Raw genomic sequence first — 12,304 nt, 5'->3', positions numbered from 1 at the left:
CCACATACCCAGTTGGGCCGTCTCACCAGGTAGGAGTCGCTGGGGGGATACACCGCCATGGGGCTCCTCTTCTGCATGGGCAGGGCCACCAGAGGGGGGCGCTCTCGAGTGAAGGGGGTTCTTTTCAGGGCCTTGTGCAGGATGATCCCCAGAACGATAGCTAGAACCACCAGGGCTACCCCTGTCATCAGCACAATGAACCACAGCTCCCTGTAGAAAAGAGACCCGTCCCCGTTACCCCCCTCCGCCCGCTCCCCACCGGGAGGAGTGGGCTCCACCTGATCTAGAGGGGGAGAGGGACGGAGGAAACACAAGTGTACAGCAGTTGAACCTGTTTAATTGGGAATAATATCCAACTTGCTGTCTGATTCTTCAATCCTAAAGACGTCATGCACCCGCCACTATCACGTCTGGGACAAACCTACTCATCGTCTTTATATAGCTGTTTCTTTCTGTGTACTAATGGTCTCTTTATCAGTAAATGCCATTGTGTCCCAGGCTTACTCTGAGTTCTAGGGGCTACAGCTCAAGGTAATGGGCCCAAGTCAACACTCTTTCTTAGAAAGGTGATCACACAGAGAGAGAGAGAGAGAGAGAGAGGAGATAACCAGGTAACTGGAGACGCACTTGTTGGCGTGGCCTATTTTCTATCCCTCTCTGATCGCACTCCTTCAGCAGCCTCTCTCATCCAACCATCTCTTAGCGACCCACTGCTGTGATATTTCTGTCCTTTGTTTGCTAGCTCTCTGAACCAGAGTATTTGTGGTGTATTCACAGTGCAACATTTTTGTTTGACACACCATACTTTCTATACACAATGACTAGAGTTTTCTTAACTCCTGGTAGCATCAAACCCACATCTTTTTAAAACTACATTTCATCTGATATATGTTAGTTTAGATGATCACACCTAATGTAGACATCATGAAGGCAATGACAGTTGATAGGAAAAGAGAGACTAGAGGGAGGTATGAAGACAGGGAAAGAGAATAAGATCAGGTTGACTGGCCAGTCCAGAGCCTCACCAGTGCTGGTGTCCGTGTTGTGGTGTGTGGCGGGGGCATAGACACCCCCTCTCCGTGAGGTGCATGTGATCAGGGGGGCAAGGACTGACCGACGGTAAGGGATCACACCTGTTGCCCCATCAATATTTCACACCGCTGTTTACCTTGGCTGATACACACTCTGCAACACCCCGCAAATGAGCGCAAATGTCTTCGGAAGGTTTGAAAAATCAAAGTACTCTGTTGTCTTGTCCACCCTGCTCCCCTGCAGTTTGGTCTAGTGGTGTGGTCAGGATGTGGTCAGTGAAAAAGAGAGGCAATAGAGAGATGCAACTTCTGAGTGCTGTTAAGGTGTCCTCCTCACCTCAGAGATCTCCCATCAACCCCTGCTTCCCCCCAGCAGCGTCATGGCAACAGCCAGGTGTCAGGTATCAGCTTACCTTGAGAGGCAGGGTGACGGCCAGTCAGAGTACCATGCCTCTCTAATACACGCATTTAACAGTAACTACCTCGATCTTGTTCCACCTCACTGGAAAAACAGTAGTAGTAGTAGTGTCTTTATGATTCACCGGAGTTGGCATGTTCTGGTGAAGGCCAATTTCACTTTGAAAGTCACTTTCAAAATGTCAACCCTGATCTGTATGGATTTTGAGGTGTGTTCCAAAATGAGAACTAAATGAGTGGTAGTATTACATGGATGGGGCCTTGGCAGATGTAACACAACAACAGATCCAAGTCATAGGGACATTAATGCAGTGACGCCTGCACTGAATTATTTTGCCACATGGTGGTGCTAAGTAACAACTCAATACTACCTTATGGCCTGCTACTGTGCAGTACCTGCTCTGAGTCCTGTAGTATTCTGTGTTTCATTATGTCATGTGGAAGATTGTGGAACACATTGTGCAACACATTGTCTTATTAGCTAAATGAAAAGAAGCCCACTAAAAGTACCGCACTAGACTATACATGAGAGTGTAAGAGATAAAGCTACCCTGTGAATTATGTAGATGCATATGAAATCCTAAAAAGTATTGTTTGCTGTTTGAAAAGACTGAGACATCACCGTGCAGGTGTTATGTTCTACTGACGTCCTTCTGGTGGCTTTGGTTATTGATGGATCGTGGTCTGACTATAGTGGGAAAAGGCCCTTATATCAAACCAAAGCTCGTATTTAGATGGAAGGGAGCGCCTCTCATCCTTATAATACTCTAATCAGCATTCATACCTTGCCGGGATGATTAGGGACAATGGCTTTTTATTGTGGAAGTGATCTCATTGCAGAGTGGCAGAATCAGCCCTTTACAGCCCATCTCCTCCAGACCTCATCCATCACAGGGTGTCTGGGAGACTGAGATGGTAGACACACACTAACTCACTTAGAGAGAGTGACATATAGGGATGTCACTCACAAGGTAACTCACTTAGGGTAGGTGATATATTGGGACGTCACTCGCCATCACTAACTCACTTAGAGGCAGCCGATGTGGCGAAACGTGTTGGATGCCGACTTCCATCATGCCCCTTTTCAGCTTGAATGACTGGTAAATAAACCGATGGATGATTTTTGGGGAGATGTCGGCTACACTCATTCATCCATCCATCTTGAGTATGCTCTGTGCAATTAGTCTTACGACTGACACTTTGACCCGACGCCACCCTCCTCTCCCGGGGCCTCAGTTATCAGCCGTGCGTAGGGTACTGGGGGTAACTAGCCCCCCATAAGAACAACGTTTCATTGCTGAGACAAAAAAGCAAAGAAAATGAATATGTGGATGAAGGTCATGCTTAGGCGAATAAACTAAAGGGAAATAAATGGCTACAGTTTACATGGGGTAAAGCCCCAGTTACCGTGGTAGATGATTATGGCATAGGGTTTCACAGAAATGTGTTAATCCATTGAATCAGTTTTATTTAGAAATGCTTTAGTAAGCAATACTTAAAAGCTAAGCCAGGTTGTCTTATTTTAATGATTTATATCAAATATGTGAAATGGTGTTGCACATGTCACCATTAATATTTTTTCTGCAACTAGTCCGTTTGGTGGAAACACACCACTGGTAGGAAAATGCACATATTTTCTATATGCAGATTTTTTCAGTCGCATATTGTAATTCGGTCGCATATTGGACGGAAACCTAGCTACTGACAGTCACTCAATTAGCCCATGTCAGCTAACATTTTTTTGGGGGGTAGGCTAAGTTAGTCTAGTGGCCAGCTATCTTAAACTTGTAGTAATCGTGGTCGGTAACCAGGGGCCCCCATAGATTTTGTTAGTCACTCTCACTCAGATATCATATTAAAAACTGCAAACATTTCTCTCCGCCCCATGGCAAAATGTGTAGAATTGTCACGACCGTCGTATGAATAATTGGACCAAGGCGCAGCGTGAGTAGAGTTCCACATTTTAATGATAGTGACACTTCCAAAACAACAAAGATATAACGATCGTGAAATACGTAGTGCACAGAGGTAGAGGTAACGAATATCAGCTGCCTCCAATAATACCTAGAAACCCCCCTAGTCACGACCTGACCTAAAACACCATGGAAAACCCAGAGGGCTCTCTATGGTCAGAGCGTGACAGTACCCCCCCCAAAAGGTGCGGACTCCGACCGCAAAACCTGAAACTAGATGGGGAGGGTTAGGGTGGGCAACTGGCGTCGGTGGCGGCTCCAGTGCAGGACGTAGCACCCTCTCAGATCGCGGATCCGGCCATGGAGCCGGGCTGAACACTGGGCACCGGCGCAGGGAAAGCCTCCTGCCATGGCACCGGCGCAGGAAGCCCCCAGGGTCGTGGATCGTCGCTGGAAGCCTCGGGCCGTGGACCGTAGCTGGAAGCTCCGGGCCGTGGACCGTAGCTGGAGTCTCCGGGCCGTGGACCGTCGCTGGAGTCTCCGGGCTGTCGCTGGAAGCTCCGGGCCCTGGACTGTCGCTGGAAGCTCCGGGCCGTGGACCGTCGCTGGAGTCTCCGGGCCGTGGACCATCGCTGGAGTCTCCGGGCCGTGGACCGTCGCTGGAGTCTCCGGTCACTGGAGGCCCAGTGTGTGGAGTCGGCACAGGATGCGGTCCGGTCACGACTTGCAGACTTGTTTTTGAGTTGCTGTGCGTTTTGTTGCCAACCTGTTTTGCTACCTGACAAATTTACGGTTTTTACTTTTTAATTACCGTTTATATTTTTGTTTTTTCCTACTCAACTTTTTCACTCCGGACGCTTTATCTGGACACTGTTCGTCGGGACCTCCAACAGCCGAAGCTAAGTAGTAACATTAACATGATGCCTTCTAATTGCAGTCGCTGTACTCGCCTTACGGCGAGGATAGCTGTGCTACAAGCCCAGCTTCAGACGCAATCGCTAGGCAAGGGTAATTTCAGTGTAGGAAAGGATGAGACCGCGTCTGTGCCACCAGTAAGTACAGATAGTAGTATAAATCCCCTGGCACAGTCCCCGCAGCCGGACAACTTTCTCACGGTTTCTGGAAGGAAATGCTGTAGGAACGCTCAACCGGTGTCGCTCATTCAGCCGACAGAAACTTTCAACCGGTTTTCCCCATTAAGCAGCGGGTCGGAGTCAGAGGCCGAGTCTTCTCTGGTCTCTACTCCTCCCGTTACGGGGTCTGAGACGCCGAAGCTTCCCACCATTAGCTCTGACAAATTGAAAACTCTAGTCATTGGCGACTCCATTACCCGCAGTATTAGACTTGAGAATCATCCAGCGATCATACATACACTGTTTACCGGGGGGCAGGGCTACCGACGTTAAGGCTAATCTGAAGATGGTGCTGGCTAAAGCTAAAACTGGCGAGTGTAGAGAGTATAGAGATATTGTTATCCACGTCGGCACCAACGATGTTAGGATGAAACAGTCAGAGATCACCAAGCGCAACATAGCTTCTGCGTGTAAATCAGCTAGAAAGATGTGTCGGCATCGAGTAATTGTCTCTGGCCCCCTCCCAGTTAGGGGGAGTGATGAGCTCTACAGCAGAGTCTCACAACTCAATCGCTGGTTGAAAACTGTTTTCTGCCCCTCCCAAAAGATAGAATTTGTAGATAATTGGCCCTCTTTCTGGGACTCACCCACAAACAGGACCAAGCCTGACCTGCTGAGGAGTGACGGACTCCATCCTAGCTGGAGGGGTGCTCTCATTTTATCTACCAACATAGACAGGGCTCTAACTCCTCTAGCTCCACAATGAAATAGGGTGCAGGCCAGGCAGCAGGCTGTTAGCCAGCCTGCCAGCATAGTGGAGTCTGCCACTAGCACAGTCAGTGTAGTCAGCTCAGCTATCACCATTGAGACCGTGTCTGTGCCTCGACCTGGGTTGGGCAAAACTAAACATGGCGGTGTTCGCCTTAGCAATCTCACTAGGATAAAGACCACCTCCATTCCTGTCATTATTGAAAGAGATCATGATACCTCACATCTCAAAATAGGGCTACTTAATGTTAGATCCCTTACTTCAAAGGCAATTATAGTCAATGAACTAATCACTGATCATAATCTTGATGTGATTGGCCTGACTGAAACATGGCTTAAGCCTGATGAATTTACTGTGTTAAATGAGGCCTCACCTCCTGGCTACACTAGTGACCATATCCCCCGTGCATCCCGCAAAGGCGGAGGTGTTGCTAACATTTACGATAGCAAATTTCAATTTACAAAAAAAAAAATGACGTTTTCGTCTTTTGAGCTTCTAGTCATGAAATCTATGCAGCCTACTCAATCACTTTTTATAGCTACTGTTTACAGGCCTCCTGGGCCATATACAGCGTTCCTCACTGAGTTCCCTGAATTCCTATCGGACCTTGTAGTCATAGCGGATAATATTCTAATCTTTGGTGACTTTAATATTCACATGGAAAAGTCCACAGACCCACTCCAAAAGGCTTTCGGAGCCATCATCGACTCAGTGGGTTTTGTCCAACATGTCTCTGGACCCACTCACTGTCACAGTCATACGCTGGACCTAGTTTTGTCCCATGGAATAAATGTTGTGGATCTTAATGTTTTTCCTCATAATCCTGGACTATCGGACCACCATTTTATTACGTTTGCAATTGCAACAAATAATCTGCTCAGACCCCAACCAAGGATCATCAAAAGTCGTGCTATAAATTCACAGACAACACAAAGATTCCTTGATGTCCTTCCAGATTCCCTCTGTCTACCCAAGGACGCCAGAGGACAAAAATCAGTTAACCACCTAACTGAGGAACTCAACTTAACCTTGCGCAATACCCTAGATGCAGTTGCACCCCTAAAAACTAAAAACATTTCTCATAAGAAACTAGCTCCCTGGTATACAGAAAATACCCGAGCTCTGAAGCAAGCTTCCAGAAAATTGGAACGGAAATGGCGCCACACCAAACTGGAAGTCTTCCGACTAGCTTGGAAAGACAGTACTGTGCAGTACCGAAGAGCCCTTACTGCTGCTCGATCATCCTATTTTTCTAACTTAATTGAGGAAAATAAGAACAATCCAAAATTCCTTTTTGATACTGTCGCAAAGCTAACTAAAAAGCAGCATTCCCCAAGAGAGGATGACTTTCACTTTAGCAGTGATAAATTCATGAACTTCTTTGAGGAAAAGATTATGATTATTAGAAAGCAAATTACGGACTCCTCCTTAAATCTGCGTATTCCTTCAAAGCTCAGTTGTCCTGAGTCTGCACAACTCTGCCAGGACCTAGGATCAAGAGAGACGCTCAAGTGTTTTAGTACTATATCTCTTGACACAATGATGAAAATAATCATGGCCTCTAAACCTTCAAGCTGCATACTGGACCCTATTCCAACTAAACTACTGAAAGAGCTGCTTCCTGTGCTTGGCCCTCCTATGTTGAACATAATAAACGGCTCTCTATCCACCGGATGTGTACCAAACTCACTAAAAGTGGCAGTAATAAAGCCTCTCTTGAAAAAGCCAAACCTTGACCCAGAAAATATAAAAAACTATCGGCCTATATCGAATCTTCCATTCCTCTCAAAAATTTTAGAAAAGGCTGTTGCGCAACAACTCACTGCCTTCCTGAAGACAAACAATGTATACGAAATGCTTCAGTCTGGTTTTAGACCCCATCATAGCACTGAGACGGCACTTGTGAAGGTGGTAAATGACATTTTAATGGCATCGGACCGAGGCTCTGCATCTGTCCTCGTGCTCCTAGACCTTAGTGCTGCTTTTGATACCATCGATCACCACATTCTTTTGGAGAGATTGGAAACCCAAATTGGTCTACACGGACAAGTTCTGGCCTGGTTTAGATCTTATCTGTCGGAAAGATATCAGTTTGTCTCTGTGAATGGTTTGTCCTCTGACAAATCAACTGTAAATTTCGGTGTTCCTCAAGGTTCCGTTTTAGGACCACTATTGTTTTCACTATATATTTTACCTCTTGGGGATGTCATTCGAAAATATAATGTTAACTTTCACTGCTATGCGGATGACACACAGCTGTACATTTCAATTAAACATGGTGAAGCCCCAAAATTGCCCTTGCTAGAAGAATGTGTTTCAGACATAAGGAAGTGGATGGCTGCAAACTTTCTACTTTTAAACTCGGACAAAACAGAGATGCTTGTTCTAGGTCCCAAGAAACAAAGAGATCTTCTGTTGAATCTGACAATTAATCTTAATGGTTGTACAGTCGTCTCAAATAAAACTGTGAAGGACCTCGGCGTTACTCTGGACCCTGATCTCTCTTTTGAAGAACATATCAAGACCATTTCAAGGACAGCTTTTTTCCATCTACGTAACATTGCAAAAATCAGAAACTTTCTGTCCAAAAATGATGCAGAAAAATTAATCCATGCTTTTGTCACTTCCAGGTTAGACTACTGCAATGCTCTACTTTCCGGCTACCCGGATAAAGCACTAAATAAACTTCAGTTAGTGCTAAATACGGCTGCTAGAATCCTGACTAGAACCAAAAAATTTGATCATATTACTCCAGTGCTAGCCTCTCTACACTGGCTTCCTGTCAAAGCAAGGGCTGATTTCAAGGTTTTACTGCTAACCTACAAAGCATTACATGGGCTTGCTCCTACCTATCTCTCTGATTTGGTCCTGCCGTACATACCTACACGTACGCTACGGTCACAAGACGCAGGCCTCCTAATTGTCCCTAGAATTTTTAAGCAAACAGCTGGAGGCAGGGCTTTCTCCTATAGAGCTCCATTTTTATGGAACGGTCTGCCTACCCATGTCAGAGACGCAAACTCGGTCTCAACCTTTAAGTCTCTACTGAAGACTCATCTCTTCAGTGGGTCATATGATTGAGTGTAGTCTGGCCCAGGAGTGGGAGGGTGAACGGAAAGGCTCTGGAGCAACGAACCGCCCTTGCTGTCTCTGCCTGGCCGGTTCCCCTCTTTCCACTGGGATTCTCTGCCTCTAACCCTATTACAGGGGCTGAGTCACTGGCTTTACTGGGGCTCTCTCATGCCGTCCCTGGAGGGGGTGCGTCACCTGAGTGGGTTGAGTCACTGATGTGGTCATCCTGTCTGGGTTGGCGCCCCCCCCCCCCCCCCCCCTTGGGTTGTGCCGTGGCGGAGGTCTTTGTGGGCTATACTCAGCCTTGTCTCAGGATGGTAAGTTGGTGGTTGAAGATATCCCTCTAGTGTTGTGGGGGCTGTGCTTTGGCAAAGTGGGTGGGGTTATATCCTTCCTGTTTGGCCCTGTCCGGGGGTGTCCTCGGATGGGGCCACAGTGTCTCCTGACCCCTCCTGTCTCAGCCTCCAGTATTTATGCTGCAGTAGTTTATGTGTCGGGGGGCTAGGGTCAGTTTGTTATATCTGGAGTACTTCTCCTGTCCTATTCGGTGTCCTGTGTGAATCTAAGTGTGCGTTCTCTAATTCTCTCCTTCTCTCTTTCTCTCTCTCGGAGGACCTGAGCCCTAGGACCATGCCCCAGGACTACCTGACATGATGACTCCTTGCTGTCCCCAGTCCACCTGGCTGTGCTGCTGCTCCAGTTTCAACTGACCTGAGCCATAGGACCATGCCCCAGGAATACCTGACATGATGACTCCTTGCTGTCCCCAGTCCACCTGACTGTGCTGCTGCTCCAGTTTCAACTATTCTGCCTTATTATTATTCGACCATGCTGGTCATTTATGAACATTTGAACATCTTGACCATGTTTTGTTATAATCTCCACCCGGCACAGCCAGAAGAGGACTGGCCACCCCACATAGCCTGGTTCCTCTCTAGGTTTCTTCCTAGGTTTTGGCCTTTCTAGGGAGTTTTTCCTAGCCGCCGTGCTTCTACACCTGCATTGCTTGCTGTTTGGGGTTTTAGGCTGGGTTTATGTACAGCACTTTGAGATATCAGCCGATGTACGAAGGGCTATATAAAATAAATTTGATTGATTGATTGATTGATTGATGCACCGGACTGATTACACACTCTTCAGGGCGAGTGTGGATAGCTGGCACAGGACGTACCCGGGCTGGGAAGGCGCCCTGGAGGCCTGGTGCGTGGAGCCGGCACAGGTTGCACCGTACTCCTTAACTCCTCAGCGACTCCCGCCAAGGAAGGGTCTCGCATCCACCTAGTATCTCTTCCCATGACCAACTCTCCTTCACCTCCTGGGCAAGCTGCTTGGTCCTGCTATGGTGGGATATTCTGTCACGGCCGTCGTATGAATAATTGGACCAAGGCGCAGCGTGAGTAGAGTTCCACATGTTAATGATAGTGACACTTCCAAAACAACAAAGATATAACGATCGTGAAATACGTAGCGCACATTAGCACTCAAACAAAAACAATATCCCACATAGCAGGTGGGAAAAAGGACACACTAAGTATGATCCCCAATTAGAGGTAACGAATATCAGCTTCCTCCAATTGGGAACCATACACACACACCAACATAGAAATATAATACCTAGAAACCCCCCAAGTTACGACCTGACCTAAAACACCATGGAGAACCCCGAGGGCTCTATATGGTCAGGGCGTGACAATAATTGCAGCAAACGTGCTTTAAAACTGCAATATTTTCTCTAAACCCCTTGACAAAATGTGTAGAATTGCAGGAAATTAACTAAAAAAACTGTCTCTCCGTTGTCAAGAGTGGATCCACTAAAATGTTTTGCTGTTATGGCCCCCAAAACATGTGACTGCATATGTGGGTAGAAGACATACGAGCCACTGTGGACCCTCATGAGTATTTAAGGTTTTTAGTGGTCCCCACTCCCATGAAAGTTGCCCATCCCTGCTCTAACACAATAAATCCATTTGACTTGGTGAAAATCCGTTTTTTGGACTTAACTTACTTACCACTTTTTCCATGTGATTTCCTCCTTCTCAGACTCCATGTAACAATGACTTCTTCCTTAATATTTGGTCAAATTATACATTTTGTGTAGGCCTATGGTTTCCTAGAAACAAGGGGGGTCAACATACTACCCCTTTGGCTCAATTTACCCCAATCTACATGTTTTCATTGATAAATCAGAGCCAAACTATATTTATCAGCTCCTGAAGGAGAACCACAACCCGGCCTGGAAAACGTCCTCCGTTCACCATTTATGGGAACAACGCCTTATTTGCTGTATGACTTGGAGGTGTTGGAACTGGGCCATGATAGTTGTTAAAAGAAAGCACACTGGAAGATGTGATCACATTTCTGTGGAGGTGTGGGCAGAATGTTATAATCTTTTGCTGTGACTTTTTAATTCAAAAATATGCTTGCCGCAATAGCGAGTGCCAAACACTGGATGCGCATTCTGTAAGATTGTTTGTTTATTGAACAATTTAAAAAATAAATGCTGCTTACAGTCCCCACTTCTATGCAAAATGTGAATTGTTGTTCAATATTTGGTTTATCAATTCATGATTGTTTCTATTTCCTGCCTTGGTATAGAGCCCCACAGTGGAGGTTTCATAATACCCATAAAGCAAAGTGGTCAAACAGGGAAATGGGAATGGGAAACAGGGAATTTTCCACCATTCATTTTTCCCATAGGGGATTTTATAAACACTTAAAATCAAGGCTGTGTTTCTATAAAAATCACCTTGTCCTAGAGAGATTTACACGGTTATCAAAACCTCACACCAGGGTCAGCCTACACAACACACAGCCCTTATTTGAAGCGTTTCTAAAATCCGGCCTGTGGAAAAATGACTGGTAGAAAAACGTTTGGAACCCTTTCCTTGTTTGACCGCTAGGTTATATGGGTATTATGACTCATACTGTGGTACTCTAAAGGCTCTGAAATTAAAACGGATATGATGTCAATCTCCTATCGCACCTATCGCAACACTGTAGCTTACCCATATGCTTGCAATACAGTTGATCAACCACTAAAAGTTGTGAGTAGGCTAGATGTAATGAGTGCCAACTTTATTTGTGTAATAACCAGCAATTATATATTTATATTGAAAGCCATGCAGCTGTAGCGAATGCTTCTCATATTGACTCTGAACACCATCATTGAAAGGTTTGCTCCAGTCATCTGTACTCTGAAAAACCAACAACATTTATGATTGTAATTCTCCAATTTCTTTTTTTCTGTAATAAACATCTATACTCATCCTTTTGAGTGTTGATTTGTAATTAATTTAGTTACATTGTGCTGTATCAAAAGCATTAAAGCATACTGAGAATGTTTTTACTAGCCAGCAGCATACCACCCTGCATACCACTGCTGGCTTACTTCTGAAGCTAAGCAGGGTTGGTCCTGGTCAGTTCCTGAATGGGAGACCAGATGCTGCTGGAAGTGGTGTTTGAGGGCCAGTAGGAGGCACTTTTTCCTCTGGTCTAAAAAAAGTATCCCAGTGCCATCTTTTGGATGGGACGTTAAACGGGTGTCCTGACTCTCTGAGGTCATTTAAAGATCCCATGGCACTTATCGTAAGAGTTGGGGTGTTAACCCCGGTGTCCTGGCTAAATTCCCAATCTGGCCCTCAAACCATCACGGTCACCTAATAGTCCCCAGTTTACAATTGGCTAATTAATCCCCCTCCTCCCCTGTAACTATTCCCCAGGTTGTGGCTGCAAATGAGAATGTGTTCCCAGTCAACTTACCTGGTTAAATAACAGATAAATTAAAAACTAGGAATTCAATTTGTTTTCCTTTGATGGAATGATGGTGTCATAGAGGTCCTTACAACTCAGAACTAACATTACAGATTTTTATTTTTTTATTTTTTATTTAACTAGGCAAGACAGTTAAGAATAAATTCTTATTTTACAATGACTGCCTACCCCGGCCAAGCCCTCCCCTAACCCGGACGACGCTGGGCCAGTTGTGCGCAGCCCTATGGGACTCCCGATCACGGCCGGTTATGATACAGC

The sequence above is a fragment of the Oncorhynchus clarkii genome, chromosome 8 (assembly GCF_045791955.1).
Source record: "Oncorhynchus clarkii lewisi isolate Uvic-CL-2024 chromosome 8, UVic_Ocla_1.0, whole genome shotgun sequence".
Taxonomy (NCBI): Eukaryota; Metazoa; Chordata; class Actinopteri; order Salmoniformes; family Salmonidae; genus Oncorhynchus; species Oncorhynchus clarkii.
The sequence above is the reverse complement of the archived record's forward strand: the minus strand, read 5'-3'. Positions refer to the sequence as shown.